We start from the raw sequence: 27771 nt of genomic DNA on the forward strand, positions 1-27771 counted from the left end.
AAAACTAGATGGCTCGTGCTGCCGATATGGCCACGAAGCTTTGTACCCGCAGCGCGTCTGAATGGTCTAAGACTCTCATTATGATTATCCACTAAAAGTTTTAACGTGGTGTCATTCTGGTCTAAAAGCACAATGTTTTGAATAGGAATGAATTCTGCGCATGTGCGTGAACTCGACTCCTAAAATTTCTCTTGAATACAGAAATATTTTGACATAAAATTTTATTTTAGTAGTATAAGATTTGGAAAAGTTCGTAGTAAGTGTGGGAATAAAGAATAAAAATATCTAAAAAAAACGTAAAAAAAAAGAAAAGAAAAATATATTTAAAAAGTTCTCAGTTTCGAGACTCGAACTGAAGACCAGCAAAACTAGATGGCTCGTGCTGCCGATCTGGCAACGAAGCTTCGTACCCGCAGCGCGTCTGAATGGTCTAAGACTCTCATTATGATTATCCCCTAAAAGTTTTAACGTGGTGTCATTCTGGTCTAAAAGCACAATGTTTTGAATAGGAATGAATTCTGCGCATGTGCGTGAACTCGACTCCTAAAATTTCTCTTGAATATAGAAATATTTTGACATAAAATTTTATTTTAGTAGTATAAGATTTGGAAAAGTTCGTAGTAAGTGTGGGAATAAAGGATAAAAATATCTAAAAAATACGTAAAAAAAAGAAAAGAAAAATATATTTAAAAAGTTCTCAGTTTCGGGACTCCAACTGAAGACCAGCAAAACTAGATGGCTCTTGCTGCCGATCTGGCCACGAAGCTTCGTACCCGCGGCGCGTCTCAATGGTCTAAGACTCTCATTACGATTATCCACTAAAAGTTTTAACGTGGTGTCATTCTGGTCTAAAAGCACAATGTTTTGAATAGGAATGAATTCTGCGCATGTGCGTGAACTCGACTCCTAAAATTTCTCTTGAATATAGAAATATTTTGACATAAAATTTTATTTTAGTAGTATAAGATTTGGAAAAGTTCGTAGTAAGTGTGGGAATAAAGGATAAAAATATCTAAAAAAAAACGTAAAAAAAAGAAAAGAAAAATATATTTAAAAAGTTCTCAGTTTCGGGACTCGAACTGAAGACCAGCAAAATTAGATGGCTCGTGCTGCCGATATGGCCACGATGCTTCGTACCCGCAGCGCGTCTGAATGGTCTAAGACTCTCATTATGATTATCCACTAAAAGTTTTAACGTGGTGTCATTCTGGTCTAAAAGCACAATGTTTTGAATAGGAATGAATTCTGCGCATGTGCGTGAACTCGACTCTTAAAATTTCTCTTGAATATAGAAATATTTTGACATAAAATTTTATTTTAGTAGTATAAGATTTGGAAAAGTTCGTAGTAAGTGTGGGAATAAAGGATAAAAATATCTAAAAAATACGTAAAAAAAAGAAAAGAAAAATATATTTAAAAAGTTCTCAGTTTCGGGACTCCAACTGAAGACCAGCAAAACTAGATGGCTCTTGCTGCCGATCTGGCCACGAAGCTTCGTACCCGCGGCGCGTCTGAATGGTCTAAGACTCTCATTACGATTATCCACTAAAAGTTTTAACGTGGTGTCATTCTGGTCTAAAAGCACAATGTTTTGAATAGGAATGAATTCTGCGCATGTGCGTGAACTCGACTCCTAAAATTTCTCTTGAATATAGAAATATTTTGACATAAAATTTTATTTTAGTAGTATAAGATTTGGAAAAGTTCGTAGTAAGTGTGGGAATAAAGGATAAAAATATATAAAAAAATTTTAAAAAAAGAAAAGAAAAATATATTGAAAAAGTTCTCAGTTTCGAGACTCGAACTGAAGACCAGCAAAACTAGATGGCTCGTGCTGCCGATCTGGTAACGAAGCTTCGTACCCGCAGCGCGTCTGAATGGTCTAAGACTCTCATTATGATTATCCACTAAAAGTTTTAACGTGGTGTCATTCTGGTCTAAAAGCACAATGTTTTGTATAGGAATGAATTCTGCGCATGTGCGTGAAGTCGACTCCTAAAATTTCTCTTGAATATAGAAATATTTTGACATAAAATTTTATTTTAGTAGTATAAGATTTGGAAAAGTTCGTAGTAAGTGTGGGAATAAAGGATAAAAATATATAAAAAAATTTAAAAAAAAGAAAAGAAAAATATATTGAAAAAGTTCTCAGTTTCGAGACTCGAACTGGAGACCAGCAAAACTAGATGGCTCGTGCTGCCGATCTGGCCACGAAGCTTTGTGCCCGCAGCGCGTCTGAATGGTCTAAGACTCTCATTACGATTATCCACTAAAAGTTTTAACGTGGTGTCATTCTGGTCTAAAAGCACAATGTTTTGAATAGGAATGAATTCTGCGCATGTGCGTGAACTCGACTCCTAAAATTTCTCTTGAATATAGAAATATTTTGACATAAAATTTTATTTTAGTAGTATAAGATTTGGAAAAGTTCGTAGTGAGTGTGGGAATAAAGGATAAAAATATCTTTAAAAAATGTAAAAAAAAGAAAAGAAAAATATATTTAAAAAGTTCTCAGTTTCGAGACTCGAACTGAAGACCAGCAAAACTAGATGGCTCGTGCTGCCGATCAGGCCACGAAGCTTCGTACCCGCAGCGCGTCTGAATGGTCTAAGACTCTCATTATGATTATCCACTAAAAGTTTTAACGTGGTGTCATTCTGGTCTAAAAGCACAATGTTTTGAATAGGAATGAATTCTGCGCATGTGCGTGAACTCGACTCCTAAAATTTCTCTTGAATATACAAATATTTTGACATAAAATTTTATTTTAGTAGTATAAGATTTGGAAAAGTTCGTAGTAAGTGTGGGAATAAAGGATAAAAATATATAAAAAAATTTTAAAAAAAGAAAAGAAAAATATATTGAAAAGGTTCTCAGTTTCGAGACTCGAACTGAAGACCAGCAAAACTAGATGGCTCGTGCTGCCGATCTGGCCACGAAGCTTCGTACCCGCAGCGCGTCTGAATGGTCTAAGACTCTCATTATGATTATCCACTAAAAGTTTTAACGTTGTGTCATTCTGGTCTAAAAGCACAATGTTTTGTATAGGAATGAATTCTGCGCATGTGCGTGAAGTCGACTCCTAAAATTTCTCTTGAATATAGAAATATTTTGACATAAAATTTTATTTTAGTAGTATAAGATTTGGAAAAGTTCGTAGTAAGTGTGGGAATAAAGGATAAAAATATATAAAAAAATTTAAAAAAAAGAAAAGAAAAATATATTGAAAAAGTTCTCAGTTTCGAGACTCGAACTAGAGACACGCAAAACTAGATGGCTCGTGCTGCCGATCTGGCCACGAAGCTTTGTACCCGCCGCGCGTCTGAATGGTCTAAGACTCTCATTACAATTATCCACTAAAAGTTTTAACGTGGTGTCATTCTGGTCTAAAAGCACAATGTTTTGAATAGGAATGAATTCTGCGCATGTGCGTGAACTCGACTCCTAAAATTTCTCTTGAATATAGAAATATTTTGACATAAAATTTTATTTTAGTAGTATAAGATTTGGAAAAGTTCGTAGTGAGTGTGGGAATAAAGGATAAAAATATCTTTAAAAAATGTAAAAAAAAGAAAAGAAAAATATATTTAAAAAGTTCTCAGTTTCGAGACTCGAACTGAAGACCAGCAAAACTAGATGGCTCGTGCTGCCGATCTGGCCACGAAGCTTCGTACCCGCAGCGCGTCTGAATGGTCTAAGACTCTCATTATGATTATCCACTAAAAGTTTTAACGTGGTGTCATTCTGGTCTAAAAGCACAATGTTTTGAATAGGAATGAATTCTGCGCATGTGCGTGAAGTCGACTCCTAAAATTTCTCTTGAATATAGAAATATTTTGACATAAAATTTTATTTTAGTAGTATAAGATTTGGAAAAGTTCGTAGTAAGTGTGGGAATAAAGGATAAAAATATCTAAAAAAAAACGTAAAAAAAAGAAAAGAAAAATATATTTAAAAAGTTCTCAGTTTTGAGACTCGAACTGAAGACCAGCAAAACTAGATGGCTCGTGCTGCCGATCTATCCACGAAGCGTCGTACCCGCAGCGCGTCTGAATGGTCTAAGACTCTTATTATGATTATCCACTAAAAGTTTTAACGTGGTGCCATTCTGGTCTAAAAGCACAATGTTTTGAATAGGAATGAATTCTGCGCATGTGCGTGAAGTCGACTCCTAAAATTTCTCTTGAATATAGAAATATTTTGACATAAAATTTTATTTTAGTAGTATAAGATTTGGAAAATTTCGTAGTAAGTGTGGGAATAAAGGATAAAAATATCTAAAAAAAACGTAAAAAAAAGAAAAGAAAAATATATTTAAAAAGTTCTCAGTTTCGGGACTCGAACTGAAGACCAGCAAAACTAGATGGCTCGTGCTGCCGATATGGCCACGATGCTTCGTACCCGCAGCGCGTCTGAATGGTCTAAGACTCTCATTATGATTATCCACTAAAAGTTTTAACGTGGTGTCATTCTGGTCTAAAAGCACTATGTTTTGAATAGGAATGAATTCTGCGCATGTGCGTGAACTCGACTCCTAAAATTTCTCTTGAATATAGAAATATTTTGACATAAAATTTTATTTTAGTAGTATAAGATTTGGAAAAGTTCGTAGTAAGTGTGGGAATAAAGGATAAAAATATATAAAAAAATTTAAAAAAAAGAAAAGAAAAATATATTGAAAACGTTCTCAGTTTCAGAACTCGAACTGAAGACCAGCAAAACTAGATGGCTCTTGCTGCCGATCTGGCCACGAAGCTTCGTACCCGCGGCGCGTCTCAATGGTCTAAGACTCTCATTACGATTATCCACTAAAAGTTTTAACGTGGTGTCATTCTGGTCTAAAAGCACAATGTTTTGAATAGGAATGAATTCTGCGCATGTGCGTGAACTCGACTCCTAAAATTTCTCTTGAATATAGAAATATTTTGACATAAAATTTTATTTTAGTAGTATAAGATTTGGAAAAGTTCGTAGTAAGTGTGGGAATAAAGGATAAAAATATCTAAAAAAAAACGTAAAAAAAAGAAAAGAAAAATATATTTAAAAAGTTCTCAGTTTCGGGACTCGAACTAAAGACCAGCAAAATTAGATGGCTCGTGCTGCCGATATGGCCACGATGCTTCGTACCCGCAGCGCGTCTGAATGGTCTAAGACTCTCATTATGATTATCCACTAAAAGTTTTAACGTGGTGTCATTCTGGTCTAAAAGCACAATGTTTTGAATAGGAATGAATTCTGCGCATGTGCGTGAACTCGACTCTTAAAATTTCTCTTGAATATAGAAATATTTTGACATAAAATTTTATTTTAGTAGTATAAGATTTGGAAAAGTTCGTAGTAAGTGTGGGAATAAAGGATAAAAATATCTAAAAAATACGTAAAAAAAAGAAAAGAAAAATATATTTAAAAAGTTCTCAGTTTCGGGACTCCAACTGAAGACCAGCAAAACTAGATGGCTCTTGCTGCCGATCTGGCCACGAAGCTTCGTACCCGCGGCGCGTCTGAATGGTCTAAGACTCTCATTACGATTATCCACTAAAAGTTTTAACGTGGTGTCATTCTGGTCTAAAAGCACAATGTTTTGAATAGGAATGAATTCTGCGCATGTGCGTGAACTCGACTCCTAAAATTTCTCTTGAATATAGAAATATTTTGACATAAAATTTTATTTTAGTAGTATAAGATTTGGAAAAGTTCGTAGTAAGTGTGGGAATAAAGGATAAAAATATCTAAAAAATACGTAAAAAAAAGAAAAGAAAAATATATTTAAAAAGTTCTCAGTTTCGGGACTCCAACTGAAGACCAGCAAAACTAGATGGCTCTTGCTGCCGATCTGGCCACGAAGCTTCGTACCCGCGGCGCGTCTGAATGGTCTAAGACTCTCATTATGATTATCCACTAAAAGTTTTAACGTGGTGTCATTCTGGTCTAAAAGCACAATGTTTTGTATAGGAATGAATTCTGCGCATGTGCGTGAAGTCGACTCCTAAAATTTCTCTTGAATATAGAAATATTTTGACATAAAATTTTATTTTAGTAGTATAAGATTTGGAAAAGTTCGTAGTAAGTGTGGGAATAAAGGATAAAAATATATAAAAAAATTTAAAAAAAAGAAAAGAAAAATATATTGAAAAAGTTCTCAGTTTCGAGACTCGAACTGGAGACCAGCAAAACTAGATGGCTCGTGCTGCCGATCTGGCCACGAAGCTTTGTACCCGCAGCGCGTCTGAATGGTCTAAGACTCTCATTACGATTATCCACTAAAAGTTTTAACGTGGTGTCATTCTGGTCTAAAAGCACAATGTTTTGAATAGGAATGAATTCTGCGCATGTGCGTGAACTCGACTCCTAAAATTTCTCTTGAATATAGAAATATTTTGACATAAAATTTTATTTTAGTAGTATAAGATTTGGAAAAGTTCGTAGTGAGTGTGGGAATAAAGGATAAAAATATCTTTAAAAAATGTAAAAAAAAGAAAAGAAAAATATATTTAAAAAGTTCTCAGTTTCGAGACTCGAACTGAAGACCAGCAAAACTAGATGGCTCGTGCTGCCGATCAGGCCACGAAGCTTCGTACCCGCAGCGCGTCTGAATGGTCTAAGACTCTCATTATGATTATCCACTAAAAGTTTTAACGTGGTGTCATTCTGGTCTAAAAGCACAATGTTTTGAATAGGAATGAATTCTGCGCATGTGCGTGAACTCGACTCCTAAAATTTCTCTTGAATATACAAATATTTTGACATAAAATTTTATTTTAGTAGTATAAGATTTGGAAAAGTTCGTAGTAAGTGTGGGAATAAAGGATAAAAATATATAAAAAAATTTTAAAAAAAGAAAAGAAAAATATATTGAAAAGGTTCTCAGTTTCGAGACTCGAACTGAAGACCAGCAAAACTAGATGGCTCGTGCTGCCGATCTGGCCACGAAGCTTCGTACCCGCAGCGCGTCTGAATGGTCTAAGACTCTCATTATGATTATCCACTAAAAGTTTTAACGTTGTGTCATTCTGGTCTAAAAGCACAATGTTTTGTATAGGAATGAATTCTGCGCATGTGCGTGAAGTCGACTCCTAAAATTTCTCTTGAATATAGAAATATTTTGACATAAAATTTTATTTTAGTAGTATAAGATTTGGAAAAGTTCGTAGTAAGTGTGGGAATAAAGGATAAAAATATATAAAAAAATTTAAAAAAAAGAAAAGAAAAATATATTGAAAAAGTTCTCAGTTTCGAGACTCGAACTAGAGACCAGCAAAACTAGATGGCTCGTGCTGCCGATCTGGCCACGAAGCTTTGTACCCGCCGCGCGTCTGAATGGTCTAAGACTCTCATTACAATTATCCACTAAAAGTTTTAACGTGGTGTCATTCTGGTCTAAAAGCACAATGTTTTGAATAGGAATGAATTCTGCGCATGTGCGTGAACTCGACTCCTAAAATTTCTCTTGAATATAGAAATATTTTGACATAAAATTTTATTTTAGTAGTATAAGATTTGGAAAAGTTCGTAGTGAGTGTGGGAATAAAGGATAAAAATATCTTTAAAAAATTTTAAAAAAAGAAAAGAAAAATATATTGAAAAGGTTCTCAGTTTCGAGACTCGAACTGAAGACCAGCAAAACTAGATGGCTCGTGCTGCCGATCTGGCCACGAAGCTTCGTACCCGCAGCGCGTCTGAATGGTCTAAGACTCTCATTATGATTATCCACTAAAAGTTTTAACGTTGTGTCATTCTGGTCTAAAAGCACAATGTTTTGTATAGGAATGAATTCTGCGCATGTGCGTGAAGTCGACTCCTAAAATTTCTCTTGAATATAGAAATATTTTGACATAAAATTTTATTTTAGTAGTATAAGATTTGGAAAAGTTCGTAGTAAGTGTGGGAATAAAGGATAAAAATATATAAAAAAATTTAAAAAAAAGAAAAGAAAAATATATTGAAAAAGTTCTCAGTTTCGAGACTCGAACTAGAGACCAGCAAAACTAGATGGCTCGTGCTGCCGATCTGGCCACGAAGCTTTGTACCCGCCGCGCGTCTGAATGGTCTAAGACTCTCATTACAATTATCCACTAAAAGTTTTAACGTGGTGTCATTCTGGTCTAAAAGCACAATGTTTTGAATAGGAATGAATTCTGCGCATGTGCGTGAACTCGACTCCTAAAATTTCTCTTGAATATAGAAATATTTTGACATAAAATTTTATTTTAGTAGTATAAGATTTGGAAAAGTTCGTAGTGAGTGTGGGAATAAAGGATAAAAATATCTTTAAAAAATGTAAAAAAAAGAAAAGAAAAATATATTTAAAAAGTTCTCAGTTTCGAGACTCGAACTGAAGACCAGCAAAACTAGATGGCTCGTGCTGCCGATCTGGCCACGAAGCTTCGTACCCGCAGCGCGTCTGAATGGTCTAAGACTCTCATTATGATTATCCACTAAAAGTTTTAACGTGGTGTCATTCTGGTCTAAAAGCACAATGTTTTGAATAGGAATGAATTCTGCGCATGTGCGTGAAGTCGACTCCTAAAATTTCTCTTGAATATAGAAATATTTTGACATAAAATTTTATTTTAGTAGTATAAGATTTGGAAAAGTTCGTAGTAAGTGTGGGAATAAAGGATAAAAATATCTAAAAAAAAACGTAAAAAAAAGAAAAGAAAAATATATTTAAAAAGTTCTCAGTTTTGAGACTCGAACTGATGACCAGCAAAACTAGATGGCTCGTGCTGCCGATCTATCCACGAAGCGTCGTACCCGCAGCGCGTCTGAATGGTCTAAGACTCTTATTATGATTATCCACTAAAAGTTTTAACGTGGTGCCATTCTGGTCTAAAAGCACAATGTTTTGAATAGGAATGAATTCTGCGCATGTGCGTGAAGTCGACTCCTAAAATTTCTCTTGAATATAGAAATATTTTGACATAAAATTTTATTTTAGTAGTATAAGATTTGGAAAATTTCGTAGTAAGTGTGGGAATAAAGGATAAAAATATCTAAAAAAAACGTAAAAAAAAGAAAAGAAAAATATATTTAAAAAGTTCTCAGTTTCGGGACTCGAACTGAAGACCAGCAAAACTAGATGGCTCGTGCTGCCGATATGGCCACGATGCTTCGTACCCGCAGCGCGTCTGAATGGTCTAAGACTCTCATTATGATTATCCACTAAAAGTTTTAACGTGGTGTCATTCTGGTCTAAAAGCACTATGTTTTGAATAGGAATGAATTCTGCGCATGTGCGTGAACTCGACTCCTAAAATTTCTCTTGAATATAGAAATATTTTGACATAAAATTTTATTTTAGTAGTATAAGATTTGGAAAAGTTCGTAGTAAGTGTGGGAATAAAGGATAAAAATATATAAAAAAATTTAAAAAAAAGAAAAGAAAAATATATTGAAAACGTTCTCAGTTTCAGAACTCGAACTGAAGACCAGCAAAACTAGATGGCTCGTGCGTCCGATCTGGCCACGAAGCTTCGTACCCGCAGCGCGTCTGAATGGTCTAAGACTCTCATTACGATTATCCACTAAACGTTTTAACGTGGTGTCATTCTGGTCTAAAAGCACAATGTTTTGAATAGGAATGAATTCTGCGCATGTGCGTGAACTCGACTCCTAAAATTTCTCTTGAATATAGAAATATTTTGACATAAAATTTTATTTTAGTAGTATAAGATTTGGAAAAGTTCGTAGTAAGTGTGGGAATAAAGGATAAAAATATATAAAAAAATTTAAAAAAAAGAAAAGAAAAATATATTGAAAAAGTTCTCAGTTTCGAGACTCGAACTGGAGACCAGCAAAACTAGATGGCTCGTGCTGCCGATCTGGCCACGAAGCTTCGTACCCGCGGCGCGTCTGAATGGTCTAAGACTCTCATTACGATTATCCACTAAAAGTTTTAACGTGGTGTCATTCTGGTCTAAAAGCACAATGTTTTGAATAGGAATGAATTCTGCGCATGTGCGTGAACGCGACTCCTAAAATTTCTCTTGAATATAGAAATATTTTGACATAAAACTTTATTTTAGTAGTATAAGATTTGGAAAAGTTCGTAGTAAGTGTGGGAATAAAGGATAAAAATATCTTTAAAAAATGTAAAAAAAAGAAAAGAAAAATATATTTAAAAAGTTCTCAGTTTCGAGACTCGAACCAGCAAAACTAGATGGCTCGTGCTGCCGATTTGGCCACGAAGCTTCGTACCCGCAGCGCGTCTGAATGGTCTAAGACTCTCATTATGATTATCCACTAAAAGTTTTAACGTGGTGTCATTCTGGTCTAAAAGCACAATGTTTTGAATAGGAATGAATTCTGCGCATGTGCGTGAACTCGACTCCTAAAATTTCTCTTGAATATAGAAATATTTTGACATAAAATTTTATTTTAGTAGTATAAGATTTGGAAAAGTTCGTAGTAAGTGTGGGAATAAAGGATAAAAATAAATAAAAAATACGTAAAAAAAAGAAAAGAAAAATATATTTAAAAAGTTCTCAGTTTCGGGACTCCAACTGAAGACCAGCAAAACTAGATGGCTCTTGCTGCCGATCTGGCCACGAAGCTTCGTACCCGCGGCGCGTCTGAATGGTCTAAGACTCTCATTACGATTATCCACTAAAAGTTTTAACGTGGTGTCATTCTGGTCTAAAAGCACAATGTTTTGAATAGGAATGAATTCTGCGCATGTGCGTGAACTCGACTCCTAAAATTTCTCTTGAATATAGAAATATTTTGACATAAAATTTTATTTTAGTAGTATAAGATTTGGAAAAGTTCGTAGTAAGTGTGGGAATAAAGGATAAAAATATCTAAAAAATACGTAAAAAAAAGAAAAGAAAAATATATTTAAAAAGTTCTCAGTTTCGGGACTCCAACTGAAGACCAGCAAAACTAGATGGCTCTTGCTGCCGATCTGGCCACGAAGCTTCGTACCCGCGGCGCGTCTGAATGGTCTAAGACTCTCATTACGATTATCCACTAAAAGTTTTAACGTGGTGTCATTCTGGTCTAAAAGCACAATGTTTTGAATAGGAATGAATTCTGCGCATGTGCGTGAACTCGACTCCTAAAATTTCTCTTGAATATAGAAATATTTTGACATAAAATTTTATTTTAGTAGTATAAGATTTGGAAAAGTTCGTAGTAAGTGTGGGAATAAAGGATAAAAATATATAAAAAAATTTTAAAAAAAGAAAAGAAAAATATATTGAAAAAGTTCTCAGTTTCGAGACTCGAACTGAAGACCAGCAAAACTAGATGGCTCGTGCTGCCGATCTGGCCACGAAGCTTCGTACCCGCAGCGCGTCTGAATGGTCTAAGACTCTCATTATGATTATCCACTAAAAGTTTTAACGTGGTGTCATTCTGGTCTAAAAGCACAATGTTTTGTATAGGAATGAATTCTGCGCATGTGCGTGAAGTCGACTCCTAAAATTTCTCTTGAATATAGAAATATTTTGACATAAAATTTTATTTTAGTAGTATAAGATTTGGAAAAGTTCGTAGTAAGTGTGGGAATAAAGGATAAAAATATATAAAAAAATTTAAAAAAAAGAAAAGAAAAATATATTGAAAAAGTTCTCAGTTTCGAGACTCGAACTGGAGACCAGCAAAACTAGATGGCTCGTGCTGCCGATCTGGCCACGAAGCTTTGTACCCGCAGCGCGTCTGAATGGTCTAAGACTCTCATTACGATTATCCACTAAAAGTTTTAACGTGGTGTCATTCTGGTCTAAAAGCACAATGTTTTGAATAGGAATGAATTCTGCGCATGTGCGTGAACTCGACTCCTAAAATTTCTCTTGAATATAGAAATATTTTGACATAAAATTTTATTTTAGTAGTATAAGATTAGGAAAAGTTCGTAGTGAGTGTGGGAATAAAGGATAAAAATATCTTTAAAAAATGTAAAAAAAAGAAAAGAAAAATATATTTAAAAAGTTCTCAGTTTCGAGACTCGAACTGAAGACCAGCAAAACTAGATGGCTCGTGCTGCCGATCTGGCCACGAAGCTTCGTACCCGCAGCGCGTCTGAATGGTCTAAGACTCTCATTATGATTATCCACTAAAAGTTTTAACGTGGTGTCATTCTGGTCTAAAAGCACATTGTTTTGAATAGGAATGAATTCTGCGCATGTGCGTGAACTCGACTCCTAAAATTTCTCTTGAATATACAAATATTTTGACATAAAATTTTATTTTAGTAGTATAAGATTTGGAAAAGTTCGTAGTAAGTGTGGGAATAAAGGATAAAAATATATAAAAAAATTTTAAAAAAAGAAAAGAAAAATATATTGAAAAAGTTCTCAGTTTCGAGACTCGAACTGAAGACCAGCAAAACTAGATGGCTCGTGCTGCCGATCTGGCCACGAAGCTTCGTACCCGCAGCGCGTCTGAATGGTCTAAGACTCTCATTATGATTATCCACTAAAAGTTTTAACGTGGTGTCATTCTGGTCTAAAAGCACAATGTTTTGTATAGGAATGAATTCTGCGCATGTGCGTGAAGTCGACTCCTAAAATTTCTCTTGAATATAGAAATATTTTGACATAAAATTTTATTTTAGTAGTATAAGATTTGGAAAAGTTCGTAGTAAGTGTGGGAATAAAGGATAAAAATATATAAAAAAATTTAAAAAAAAGAAAAGAAAAATATATTGAAAAAGTTCTCAGTTTCGAGACTCGAACTAGAGACCAGCAAAACTAGATGGCTCGTGCTGCCGATCTGGCCACGAAGCTTTGTACCCGCCGCGCGTCTGAATGGTCTAAGACTCTCATTACGATTATCCACTAAAAGTTTTAACGTGGTGTCATTCTGGTCTAAAAGCACAATGTTTTGAATAGGAATGAATTCCGCGCATGTGCGTGAACTCGACTCCTAAAATTTCTCTTGAATATAGAAATATTTTGACATAAGATTTTATTTTAGTAGTATAAGATTTGGAAAAGTTCGTAGTGAGTGTGGGAATAAAGGATAAAAATATCTTTAAAAAATGTAAAAAAAAGAAAAGAAAAATATATTTAAAAAGTTCTCAGTTTCGAGACTCGAACCAGCAAAACTAGATGGCTCGTGCTGCCGATTTGGCCACGAAGCTTCGTACCCGCAGCGCGTCTGAATGGTCTAAGACTCTCATTATGATTATCCACTAAAAGTTTTAACGTGGTGTCATTCTGGTCTAAAAGCACAATGTTTTGAATAGGAATGAATTCTGCGCATGTGCGTGAACTCGACTCCTAAAATTTCTCTTGAATATAGAAATATTTTGACATAAAATTTTATTTTAGTAGTATAAGATTTGGAAAAGTTCGTAGTAAGTGTGGGAATAAAGGATAAAAATAACTAAAAAATACGTAAAAAAAAGAAAAGAAAAATATATTTTAAAAGTTCTCAGTTTCGGGACTCCAACTGAAGACCAGCAAAACTAGATGGCTCTTGCTGCCGATCTGGCCACGAAGCTTCGTACCCGCGGCGCGTCTGAATGGTCTAAGACTCTCATTACGATTATCCACTAAAAGTTTTAACGTGGTGTCATTCTGGTCTAAAAGCACAATGTTTTGAATAGGAATGAATTCTGCGCATGTGCGTGAACTCGACTCCTAAAATTTCTCTTGAATATAGAAATATTTTGACATAAAATTTTATTTTAGTAGTATAAGATTTGGAAAAGTTCGTAGTAAGTGTGGGAATAAAGGATAAAAATATCTAAAAAATACGTAAAAAAAAGAAAAGAAAAATATATTTAAAAAGTTCTCAGTTTCGAGACTCCAACTGAAGACCAGCAAAACTAGATGGCTCTTGCTGCCGATCTGGCCACGAAGCTTCGTACCCGCGGCGCGTCTGAATGGTCTAAGACTCTCATTACGATTATCCACTAAAAGTTTTAACGTGGTGTCATTCTGGTCTAAAAGCACAATGTTTTGAATAGGAATGAATTCTGCGCATGTGCGTGAACTCGACTCCTAAAATTTCTCTTGAATATAGAAATATTTTGACATAAAATTTTATTTTAGTAGTATAAGATTTGGAAAAGTTCGTAGTAAGTGTGGGAATAAAGGATAAAAATATATAAAAAAATTTTAAAAAAAGAAAAGAAAAATATATTGAAAAAGTTCTCAGTTTCGAGACTCGAACTGAAGACCAGCAAAACTAGATGGCTCGTGCTGCCGATCTGGCCACGAAGCTTCGTACCCGCAGCGCGTCTGAATGGTCTAAGACTCTCATTATGATTATCCACTAAAAGTTTTAACGTGGTGTCATTCTGGTCTAAAAGCACAATGTTTTGTATAGGAATGAATTCTGCGCATGTGCGTGAAGTCGACTCCTAAAATTTCTCTTGAATATAGAAATATTTTGACATAAAATTTTATTTTAGTAGTATAAGATTTGGAAAAGTTCGTAGTAAGTGTGGGAATAAATAATAAAAATATATAAAAAAATTTAAAAAAAAGAAAAGAAAAATATATTGAAAAAGTTCTTAGTTTCGAGACTCGAACTGGAGACCAGCAAAACTAGATGGCTCGTGCTGCCGATCTGGCCACGAAGCTTTGTACCCGCAGCGCGTCTGAATGGTCTAAGACTCTCATTACGATTATCCACTAAAAGTTTTAACGTGGTGTCATTCTGGTCTAAAAGCACAATGTTTTGAATAGGAATGAATTCTGCGCATGTGCGTGAACTCGACTCCTAAAATTTCTCTTGAATATAGAAATATTTTGACATAAAATTTTATTTTAGTAGTATAAGATTTGGAAAAGTTCGTAGTGAGTGTGGGAATAAAGGATAAAAATATCTTTAAAAAATGTAAAAAAAAGAAAAGAAAAATATATTTAAAAAGTTCTCAGTTTCGAGACTCGAACTGAAGACCAGCAAAACTAGATGGCTCGTGCTGCCGATCTGGCCACGAAGCTTCGTACCCGCAGCGCGTCTGAATGGTCTAAGACTCTCATTATGATTATCCACTAAAAGTTTTAACGTGGTGTCATTCTGGTCTAAAAGCACAATGTTTTGAATAGGAATGAATTCTGCGCATGTGCGTGAACTCGACTCCTAAAATTTCTCTTGAATATACAAATATTTTGACATAAAATTTTATTTTAGTAGTATAAGATTTGGAAAAGTTCGTAGTAAGTGTGGGAATAAAGGATAAAAATATATAAAAAAATTTTAAAAAAAGAAAAGAAAAATATATTGAAAAAGTTCTCAGTTTCGAGACTCGAACTGAAGACCAGCAAAACTAGATGGCTCGTGCTGCCGATCTGGCCACGAAGCTTCGTACCCGCAGCGCGTCTGAATGGTCTAAGACTCTCATTATGATTATCCACTAAAAGTTTTAACGTGGTGTCATTCTGGTCTAAAAGCACAATGTTTTGTATAGGAATGAATTCTGCGCATGTGCGTGAAGTCGACTCCTAAAATTTCTCTTGAATATAGAAATATTTTGACATAAAATTTTATTTTAGTAGTATAAGATTTGGAAAAGTTCGTAGTAAGTGTGGGAATAAAGGATAAAAATATATAAAAAAATTTAAAAAAAAGAAAAGAAAAATATATTGAAAAAGTTCTCAGTTTCGAGACTCGAACTAGAGACCAGCAAAACTAGATGGCTCGTGCTGCCGATCTGGCCACGAAGCTTTGTACCCGCCGCGCGTCTGAATGGTCTAAGACTCTCATTACGATTATCCACTAAAAGTTTTAACGTGGTGTCATTCTGGTCTAAAAGCACAATGTTTTGAATAGGAATGAATTCCGCGCATGTGCGTGAACTCGACTCCTAAAATTTCTCTTGAATATAGAAATATTTTGACATAAAATTTTATTTTAGTAGTATAAGATTTGGAAAAGTTCGTAGTGAGTGTGGGAATAAAGGATAAAAATATCTTTAAAAAATGTAAAAAAAAGAAAAGAAAAATATATTTAAAAAGTTCTCAGTTTCGAGACTCGAACTGAAGACCAGCAAAACTAGATGGCTCGTGCTGCCGATCTGGCCACGAAGCTTCGTACCCGCAGCGCGTCTGAATGGTCTAAGACTCTCATTATGATTATCCACTAAAAGTTTTAACGTGGTGTCATTCTGGTCTAAAAGCACAATGTTTTGAATAGGAATGAATTCTGCGCATGTGCGTGAAGTCGACTCCTAAAATTTCTCTTGAATATAGAAATATTTTGACATAAAATTTTATTTTAGTAGTATAAGATTTGGAAAAGTTCGTAGTAAGTGTGGGAATAAAGGATAAAAATATCTAAAAAAAAACGTAAAAAAAAGAAAAGAAAAATATATTTAAAAAGTTCTCAGTTTTGAGACTCGAACTGAAGACCAGCAAAACTAGATGGCTCGTGCTGCCGATCTATCCACGAAGCGTCGTACCCGCAGCGCGTCTGAATGGTCTAAGACTCTTATTATGATTATCCACTAAAAGTTTTAACGTGGTGCCATTCTGGTCTAAAAGCACAATGTTTTGAATAGGAATGAATTCTGCGCATGTGCGTGAAGTCGACTCCTAAAATTTCTCTTGAATATAGAAATATTTTGACATAAAATTTTATTTTAGTAGTATAAGATTTGGAAAAGTTCGTAGTAAGTGTGGGAATAAAGGATAAAAATATCTAAAAAAAACGTAAAAAAAAGAAAAGAAAAATATATTTAAAAAGTTCTCAGTTTCGGGACTCGAACTGAAGACCAGCAAAACTAGATGGCTCGTGCTGCCGATATGGCCACGATGCTTCGTACCCGCAGCGCGTCTGAATGGTCTAAGACTCTCATTATGATTATCCACTAAAAGTTTTAACGTGGTGTCATTCTGGTCTAAAAGCACTATGTTTTGAATAGGAATGAATTCTGCGCATGTGCGTGAACTCGACTCCTAAAATTTCTCTTGAATATAGAAATATTTTGACATAAAATTTTATTTTAGTAGTATAAGATTTGGAAAAGTTCGTAGTAAGTGTGGGAATAAAGGATAAAAATATATAAAAAAAATTTAAAAAAAAGAAAAGAAAAATATATTGAAAAAGTTCTCAGTTTCAGAACTCGAACTGAAGACCAGCAAAACTAGATGGCTCGTGCTGCCGATCTGGCCACGAAGCTTCGTACCCGCAGCGCGTCTGAATGGTCTAAGACTCTCATTACGATTATCCACTAAACGTTTTAACGTGGTGTCATTCTGGTCTAAAAGCACAATGTTTTGAATAGGAATGAATTCTGCGCATGTGCGTGAACTCGACTCCTAAAATTTCTCTTGAATATAGAAATATTTTGACATAAAATTTTATTTTAGTAGTATAAGATTTGGAAAAGTTCGTAGTAAGTGTGGGAATAAAGGATAAAAATATATAAAAAAATTTAAAAAAAAGAAAAGAAAAATATATTGAAAAAGTTCTCAGTTTCGAGACTCGAACTGGAGACCAGCAAAACTAGATGGCTCGTGCTGCCGATCTGGCCACGAAGCTTCGTACCCGCGGCGCGTCTGAATGGTCTAAGACTCTCATTACGATTATCCACTAAAAGTTTTAACGTGGTGTCATTCTGGTCTAAAAGCACAATGTTTTGAATAGGAATGAATTCTGCGCATGTGCGTGAACGCGACTCCTAAAATTTCTCTTGAATATAGAATTATTTTGACATAAAACTTTATTTTAGTAGTATAAGATTTGGAAAAGTTCGTAGTAAGTGTGGGAATAAAGGATAAAAATATCTTTAAAAAATGTAAAAAAAAGAAAAGAAAAATATATTTAAAAAGTTCTCAGTTTCGAGACTCGAACCAGCAAAACTAGATGGCTCGTGCTGCCGATTTGGCCACGAAGCTTCGTACCCGCAGCGCGTCTGAATGGTCTAAGACTCTCATTATGATTATCCACTAAAAGTTTTAACGTGGTGTCATTCTGGTCTAAAAGCACAATGTTTTGAATAGGAATGAATTCTGCGCATGTGCGTGAAGTCGACTCCTAAAATTTCTCTTGAATGTAGAAATATTTTGACACAAAATTTTATTTTAGTAGTATAAGATTTTGAAAAGTACGTAGTAAGTGTGGGAATAAAGGATAAAAATATCTAAAAAAATTTAAAAAAAAGAAAAGAAAAATATATTGAAAAAGTTCTCAGTTTCGAGACTCGAACTGGAGACCAGCAAAACTAGATGGCTCGTGCTGCCGATCTGGCCACGAAGCTTCGTACCCGCGGCGCGTCTGAATGGTCTAAGACTCTCATTACGATTATCCACTAAAAGTTTTAACGTGGTGTCATTCTGGTCTAAAAGCACAATGTTTTGAATAGGAATGAATTCTGCGCATGTGCGTGAACGCGACTCCTAAAATTTCTCTTGAATATAGAAATATTTTGACATAAAACTTTATTTTAGTAGTATAAGATTTGGAAAAGTTCGTAGTAAGTGTGGGAATAAAGGATAAAAATATCTTTAAAAAATGTAAAAAAAAGAAAAGAAAAATATATTTAAAAAGTTCTCAGTTTCGAGACTCGAACTGAAGACCAGCAAAACTAGATGGCTCGTGCTGCCGATTTGGCCACGAAGCTTCGTACCCGCAGCGCGTCTGAATGGTCTAAGACTCTCATTATGATTATCCACTAAAAGTTTTAACGTGGTGTCATTCTGGTCTAAAAGCACAATGTTTTGAATAGGAATGAATTCTGCGCATGTGCGTGAAGTCGACTCCTAAAATTTCTCTTGAATGTAGAAATATTTTGACACAAAATTTTATTTTAGTAGTATAAGATTTTGAAAAGTTCGTAGTAAGTGTGGGAATAAAGGATAAAAATATCTAAAAAAAATGTAAAAAAAATAAAAGAAAAATATATTTAAAAAGTCCTCAGTTTGGAGACTCGAACTGACGACCAGCAAATTAGATGGCTCGTGCTGCCGATCTGGCCACGAAGATTCGTACCCGCAGCGCGTCTGAATGGTCTAAGACTCTCATTATGATTATCCACTAAAAGTTTTAACGTGGTGTCATTCTGGTCTAAAAGCACAATGTTTTGAATAGGAATGAATTCTGCGCATGTGCGTGAAGTCGACTCCTAAAATTTCTCTTGAATATAGAAATATTTTGACATAAAATTTTATTTTAGTAGTATAAGATTTGGAAAAGTTCGTAGTAAGTGTGGGAATAAAGGATAAAAATATCTAAAAAAAACGTAAAAAAAAGAAAAGAAAAATATATTTAAAAAGTTCTCAGTTTTGAGACTCGAACTGAAGACCAGCAAAACTAGATGGCTCGTGCTGCCGATCTATCCACTACGCTTCGTACCCGCAGCGCGTCTGAATGGTCTAAGACTCTCATTATGATTATCCACTAAAAGATTTAACGTGGTGCCATTCTGGTCTAAAAGCACAATGTTTTGAATAGGAATGAATTCTGCGCATGTGCGTGAAGTCGACTCCTAAAATTTCTCTTGAATATAGAAATATTTTGACATAAAATTTTATTTTAGTAGTATAAGATTTGGAAAAGTTCGTAGTAAGTGTGGGAATAAAGGATAAAAATATCTTAAAAAAACGTAAAAAAAAGAAAAGAAAAATATATTTAAAAAGTTCTCAGTTTCGGGACTCGAACTGAAGACCAGCAAATTAGATGGCTCGTGCTGCCGATCTGGCCACGAAGCTTCCTACTCGCAGCGCGTCTGAATTGTCTAAGACTCTCATTATGATTATCCACTAAAAGTTTTAACGTGGTGTCATTCTGGTCTAAAAGCACAATGTTTGAATAGGAATGAATTCTGCGCATGTGCGTGAGCTCAACTCCTAAAATTTCTCTTGAATATAGAAATATTTTGACATAAAATTTTATTTTACTAGTATAAGATTTTTAAAAGTTCGTAGTAAGTGTGGGAATAAAGGATAAAAATATATAAAAAAAATGTTAAAAAAAGGAAAGAAAAATATATTTAAAAACTTCTCAGTTTCGAGACTCGAACTGAAGACCAGCAAAACTAGATGGCTCGTGCTGCCGATCTGGCTACGGAGCTTCGTACCCGCAACACGTCTGAATGGTCTAAGACTCTCATTATGATTATCCACTAAAAGTTTTAACGTGGTGTTTTTCTGGTCTAAAAGCACAATGTTTTGAATAGGAATGAATTCTGCGCATGTGCGTGAACTCGACTCCTAACATTTATCTTGAATATAGAAATATTTTGACATAAAATTTTATTTTACTAGTATAATTTTTGGAAAAGTTCGTAGTAAGTGTGGGAATAAAGGATAAAAATATATAAAAAAATGTAAAAAAAAAAGAAAAATATATTGAAAAAGTTCTCAGTTTCGAGACTCGAACTGGAGACCAGCAAAACTAGATGGCTCGTGCTGCCGATCTGGCCACGAAGCTTCGTACCCGCATCGCGTCTGAATGGTCTAACACTCTCATTATGATTATCCACTAAAAGTTTTATTGTGGTGTCATTCTGGTCTAAAAGCACAATGTTTTGAATAGGAATGAATTCTGCGCATGTGCGTGAACTCGACTCCTAAAATTTCTCTTGAATATAGAAATATTTTGACATAAAATTTTATTTTAGTAGTATACGATTTGGAAAAGTTCGTAGTAAGTGTGGGAATAAAGGATAAAAATATATAAAAAATTTAAAAAAAAGAAAAGAAAAATATATTGAAAAAGTTCTCAGTTTCGAGACTCGAACTGGAGACCAGCAAAACTAGATGGCTCGTGCTGCCGATCTGGCCACGAAGCTTCGTACCCGCAGCGCGTCTGAATGGTCTAAGACTCTCATTACGATTATCCACTAAAAGTTTTAACGTGGTGTCATTCTGGTCTAAAAGCACAATGTTTTGAATAGGAATGAATTCTGCGCATGTGCGTGAAGTCGACTCCTAAAATTTCTCTTGAATATAGAAATATTTTGACATAAAATTTTATTTTAGTAGTATAGGATTTGGAAAAGTTCGTAGTAAGTGTGGGAATAAAGGATAAAAATATCTAAAAAAAACGTAAAAAAAAGAAAAGAAAAATATATTTAAAAAGTTCTCAGTTTCGGGACTCGAACTGAAGACCAGCAAAACTAGATGGCTCGTGCTGCCGATATGGCCACGATGCTTCGTACCCGCAGCGCGTCTGAATGGTCTAAGACTCTCATTATGATTATCCACTAAAAGTTTTAACGTGGTGTCATTCTGGTCTAAAAGCACTATGTTTTGAATAGGAATGAATTCTGCGCATGTGCGTGAACTCGACTCCTAAAATTTCTCTTGAATATAGAAATATTTTGACATAAAATTTTATTTTAGTAGTATAAGATTTGGAAAAGTTCGTAGTAAGTGTGGGAATAAAGGATAAAAATATATAAAAAAATTTAAAAAAAAGAAAAGAAAAATATATTGAAAAAGTTCTCAGTTTCAGAACTCGAACTGAAGACCAGCAAAACTAGATGGCTCGTGCTGCCGATCTGGCCACGAAGCTTCGTACCCGCAGCGCGTCTGAATGGTCTAAGACTCTCATTACGATTATCCACTAAACGTTTTAACGTGGTGTCATTCTGGTCTAAAAGCACAATGTTTTGAATAGGAATGAATTCTGCGCATGTGCGTGAACTCGACTCCTAAAATTTCTCTTGAATATAGAAATATTTTGACATAAAATTTTATTTTAGTAGTATAAGATTTGGAAAAGTTCGTAGTAAGTGTGGGAATAAAGGATAAAAATATATAAAAAAATTTAAAAAAAAGAAAAGAAAAATATATTGAAAAAGTTCTCAGTTTCGAGACTCGAACTGGAGACCAGCAAAACTAGATGGCTCGTGCTGCCGATCTGGCCACGAAGCTTCGTACCCGCGGCGCGTCTGAATGGTCTAAGACTCTCATTACGATTATCCACTAAAAGTTTTAACGTGGTGTCATTCTGGTCTAAAAGCACAATGTTTTGAATAGGAATGAATTCTGCGCATGTGCGTGAACGCGACTCCTAAAATTTCTCTTGAATATAGAATTATTTTGACATAAAACTTTATTTTAGTAGTATAAGATTTGGAAAAGTTCGTAGTAAGTGTGGGAATAAAGGATAAAAATATCTTTAAAAAATGTAAAAAAAAGAAAAGAAAAATATATTTAAAAAGTTCTCAGTTTCGAGACTCGAACCAGCAAAACTAGATGGCTCGTGCTGCCGATTTGGCCACGAAGCTTCGTACCCGCAGCGCGTCTGAATGGTCTAAGACTCTCATTATGATTATCCACTAAAAGTTTTAACGTGGTGTCATTCTGGTCTAAAAGCACAATGTTTTGAATAGGAATGAATTCTGCGCATGTGCGTGAAGTCGACTCCTAAAATTTCTCTTGAATGTAGAAATATTTTGACACAAAATTTTATTTTAGTAGTATAAGATTTTGAAAAGTTCGTAGTAAGTGTGGGAATAAAGGATAAAAATATCTAAAAAAAATGTAAAAAAAATAAAAGAAAAATATATTTAAAAAGTTCTCAGTTTGGAGACTCGAACTGACGACCAGCAAATTAGATGGCTCGTGCTGCCGATCTGGCCACGAAGATTCGTACCCGCAGCGCGTCTGAATGGTCTAAGACTCTCATTATGATTATCCACTAAAAGTTTTAACGTGGTGTCATTCTGGTCTAAAAGCACAATGTTTTGAATAGGAATGAATTCTGCGCATGTGCGTGAAGTCGACTCCTAAAATTTCTCTTGAATATAGAAATATTTTGACATAAAATTTTATTTTTGTAGTATAAGATTTGGAAAAGTTCGTAGTAAGTGTGGGAATAAAGGATAAAAATATCTAAAAAAAACGTAAAAAAAAGAAAAGAAAAATATATTTAAAAAGTTCTCAGTTTTGAGACTCGAACTGAAGACCAGCAAAACTAGATGGCTCGTGCTGCCGATCTATCCACGAAGCTTCGTACCCGCAGCGCGTCTGAATGGTCTAAGACTCTCATTATGATTATCCACTAAAAGTTTTAACGTGGTGCCATTCTGGTCTAAAAGCACAATGTTTTGAATAGGAATGAATTCTGCGCATGTGCGTGAAGTCGACTCCTAAAATTTCTCTTGAATATAGAAATATTTTGACATAAAATTTTATTTTAGTAGTATAAGATTTGGAAAAGTTCGTAGTAAGTGTGGGAATAAAGGATAAAAATATCTAAAAAAAACGTAAAAAAAAGAAAAGAAAAATATATTTAAAAAGTTCTCAGTTTTGAGACTCGAACTGAAGACCAGCAAAACTAGATGGCTCGTGCTGCCGATCTATCCACTACGCTTCGCACCCGCAGCGCGTCTGAATGGTCTAAGACTCTCATTATGATTATCCACTAAAAGATTTAACGTGGTGCCATTCTGGTCTAAAAGCACAATGTTTTGAATAGGAATGAATTCTGCGCATGTGCGTGAAGTCGACTCCTAAAATTTCTCTTGAATATAGAAATATTTTGACATAAAATTTTATTTTAGTAGTATAAGATTTGGAAAAGTTCGTAGTAAGTGTGGGAATAAAGGATAAAAATATCTAAAAAAAACGTAAAAAAAAGAAAAGAAAAATATATTTAAAAAGTTCTCAGTTTCGGGACTCGAACTGAAGACCAGCAAATTAGATGGCTCGTGCTGCCGATCTGGCCACGAAGCTTCCTACTCGCAGCGCGTCTGAATTGTCTAAGACTCTCATTATGATTATCCACTAAAAGTTTTAACGTGGTGTCATTCTGGTCTAAAAGCACAATGTTTGAATAGGAATGAATTCTGCGCATGTGCGTGAGCTCAACTCCTAAAATTTCTCTTGAATATAGAAATATTTTGACATAAAATTTTATTTTACTAGTATAAGATTTTTAAAAGTTCGTAGTAAGTGTGGGAATAAAGGATAAAAATATATAAAAAAAATGTTAAAAAAAGGAAAGAAAAATATATTTAAAAACTTCTCAGTTTCGAGACTCGAACTGAAGACCAGCAAAACTAGATGGCTCGTGCTGCCGATCTGGCTACGGAGCTTCGTACCCGCAACACGTCTGAATGGTCTAAGACTCTCATTATGATTATCCACTAAAAGTTTTAACGTGGTGTTTTTCTGGTCTAAAAGCACAATGTTTTGAATAGGAATGAATTCTGCGCATGTGCGTGAACTCGACTCCTAACATTTATCTTGAATATAGAAATATTTTGACATAAAATTTTATTTTACTAGTATAATTTTTGGAAAAGTTCGTAGTAAGTGTGGGAATAAAGGATAAAAATATATAAAAAAATGTAAAAAAAAAAGAAAAATATATTGAAAAAGTTCTCAGTTTCGAGACTCGAACTGGAGACCAGCAAAACTAGATGGCTCGTGCTGCCGATCTGGCCACGAAGCTTCGTACCCGCATCGCGTCTGAATGGTCTAACACTCTCATTATGATTATCCACTAAAAGTTTTAACGTGGTGTCATTCTGGTCTAAAAGCACAATGTTTTGAATAGGAATGAATTCTGCGCATGTGCGTGAACTCGACTCCTAAAATTTCTCTTGAATATAGAAATATTTTGACATAAAATTTTATTTTAGTAGTATACGATTTGGAAAAGTTCGTAGTAAGTGTGGGAATAATGGATAAAAATATATAAAAAATTTAAAAAAAAGAAAAGAAAAATATATTGAAAAAGTTCTCAGTTTCGAGACTCGAACTGGAGACCAGCAAAACTAGATGGCTCGTGCTGCCGATCTGGCCACGAACCTTCGTACCCGCAGCGCGTCTGAATGGTCTAAGACTCTCATTACGATTATCCACTAAAAGTTTTAACGTGGTGTCATTCTGGTCTAAAAGCACAATGTTTTGAATAGGAATGAATTCTGCGCATGTGCGTGAACTCGACTCCTAAAATTTCTCTTGAATGTAGAAATATTTTGACACAAAATTTTATTTTAGTAGTATAAGATTTTGAAAAGTTCGTAGTAAGTATGGGAATAAAGGATAAAAATATCTAAAAAAAATGTAAAAAAAAGAAAAGAAAAATATATTGAAAAAGTTCTCAGTTTCGAGACTCGAACTGGAGACCAGCAAAACTAGATGGCTCGCGCTGCCGATCTGGCCACGAAGCTTCGTACCCGCAGCGCGTCTGAATGGTCTAACACTCTCATTATGATTATCCACTAAAAGTTTTAACGTGGTGTCATTCTGGTCTAAAAGCACAATGTTTTGAATAGGAATGAATTCTGCGCATGTGCGTGAACTCGACTCCTAAAATTTCTCTTGAATATAGAAATATTTTGACATAAAATTTTATTTTAGTAGTATAAGATTTGGAAAAGTTCGTAGTAAGTGAAGGAATAAAGGATAAAAATATCTTAAAAAAATGTAAAAAAAAGAAAAGAAAAATATATTTAAAAAGTTCTCAGTTTCGAGACTCGAATTGAAGACCAGCAAAACTATATGGCTCGGGCTGCCGATCTGGCCACGAAGCTTCGTACCTGCAGCGCGTCTGAATGGTCTAACACTCTCATTATGATTATCCACTAAAAGTTTTAACGTGGTGTCATTCTGGTCTAAAAGCACAATGTTTTGAATAGGAATGAATTCTGCGCATGTGCGTGAACTCGACTCCTAAAATTTCTCTTGAATATAGAAATATTTTGACATAAAATTTTATTTTAGTAGTATAAGATTTGGAAAAGTTCGTAGTAAGTGTGGGAATAAAGGATAAAAATATATAAAAAATTTAAAAAAAAGAAAAGAAAAATATATTGAAAAAGTTCTCAGTTTCGAGACTCGAACTTTAGACCAGCAAAACTAGATGGCTCGTGCTGCCGATCTGGCCACGAAGCTTCGTACCCGCAGCGCGTCTGAATGGTCTAAGACTCTCATTACGATTATCCACTAAAAGTTTTAACGTGGTGTAATTCTGGTCTAAAAGCACAATGTTTTGAATAGGAATGAATTCTGCGCATGTGCGTGAACTCGACTCCTAAAATTTCTCTTGAATATAGAAATATTTTGACATAAAACTTTATTTTAGTAGTATAAGATTTGGAAAAGTTCGTAGTAAGTGTGGGAATAAAGGATAAAAATATCTTTAAAAAATGTAAAAAAAAGAAAAGAAAAATATATTTAAAAAGTTCTCAGTTTCGAGACTCGAACTGAAGACCAGCAAAACTAGATGGCTCGTGCTGCCGATTTGGCCACGAAGCTTCGTACCCGCAGCGCGTCTGAATGGTCTAAGACTCTCATTATGATTATCCACTAAAAGTTTTAACGTGGTGTCATTCTGGTCTAAAAGCACAATGTTTTGAATAGGAATGAATTCTGCGCATGTGCGTGAAGTCGACTCCTAAAATTTCTCTTGAATGTAGATATATTTTGACACAAAATTTTATTTAAGTCGTATAAGATTTTGAAAAGTTCGTAGTAAGTGTGGGAATAAAGGATAAAAATATCTAAAAAAAATGTAAAAAAAATAAAAGAAAAATATATTTAAAAAGTTCTCAGTTTCGAGACTCGAACTGAAGACCAGCAAAACTAGATGGCTCGTGCTGCCGATCTGGCCACGAAGCTTCGTACCCGCAGCGCGTCTGAATGGTCTAAGACTCTCATTATGATTATCCACTAAAAGTTTTAACGTGGTGTCATTCTGGTCTAAAAGCACAATGTTTTGAATAGGAATGAATTCTGCGCATGTCCGTGAACTCGACTCCTAAAATTTCTCTTGAATATAGAAATATTTTGACATAAAATTTTATTTTAGTAGTATAAGATTTGGAAAAGTTCGTAGTAAGTTTGGGAATAAAGGATAAAAATATCTAAAAAAAAATGTAAAGAAAAGAAAAGAAAAATATATTTAAGAAGTTCTCAGTTTCGAGACTCGAACTGAAGACCTTCAAAACTAGATGGCTCGTGCTGCCGATCTGGCCACGAAGCTTCGTGCCCGCAGCGCGTCTGAATAGTCTAAGACTCTCATTATGATTATCCATTAAAAGTTTTAACGTGGTGTCATTCTGGTCTAAAAGCACAATGTTTTGAATAGGAATGAATTCTGCGCATGTGCGTGAACTCGACTCCTAAAATTTCTCTTGAATGTAGAAATATTTTGACACAAAATTTTATTTTAGTAGTATAAGATTTTGAAAAGTTCGTAGTAAGTATGGGAATAAAGGATAAAAATATCTAAAAAAAATGTAAAAAAAAGAAAAGAAAAATATATTTAAAAAGTTCTCAGTTTCGAGACTCGAACTGAAGACCAGCAAAACTAGATGGCTCGTGCTGCCGATCTGGCCACGAAGCTTCGTACCCGCAGCGCGTCTGAATAGTCTAAGACTCTCATTATGATTATCCACTAAAAGTTTTAACGTGGTGTCATTCTGGTCTAAAAGCACAATGTTTTGAATAGGAATGAATACTGCGCATGTGCGTGAACTCGACTCCTAAAATTTCTCTTGAATATAGAAATATTTTGACATAAAATTTTATTTTAGTAGTATAAGATTTGGAAAAGTTCGTAGTAAGTGTGGGAATAAAGGATAAAAATATCTAAAAAAATGTAAAAAAAAAGAAAAGAAAATATATTTAAAAAGTTCTCAGTTTCGAGACTCGAATTGAAGACCAGCAAAACTATATGGCTCGGGCTGCCGATCTGGCCACGAAGCTTCGTACCTGCAGCGCGTCTGAATGGTCTAACACTCTCATTATGATTATCCACTAAAAGTTTTAACGTGGTGTCATTCTGGTCTAAAAGCACAATGTTTTGAATAGGAATGAATTCTGCGCATGTGCGTGAAGTCGACTCCTAAAATTTCTCTTGAATATAGATATATTTTGACACAAAATTTTATTTTAGTAGTATAAGATTTTGAAA

Source organism: Argiope bruennichi, chromosome 8, assembly GCF_947563725.1.
Source record: "Argiope bruennichi chromosome 8, qqArgBrue1.1, whole genome shotgun sequence".
NCBI classification, from domain to species: domain Eukaryota; kingdom Metazoa; phylum Arthropoda; class Arachnida; order Araneae; family Araneidae; genus Argiope; species Argiope bruennichi.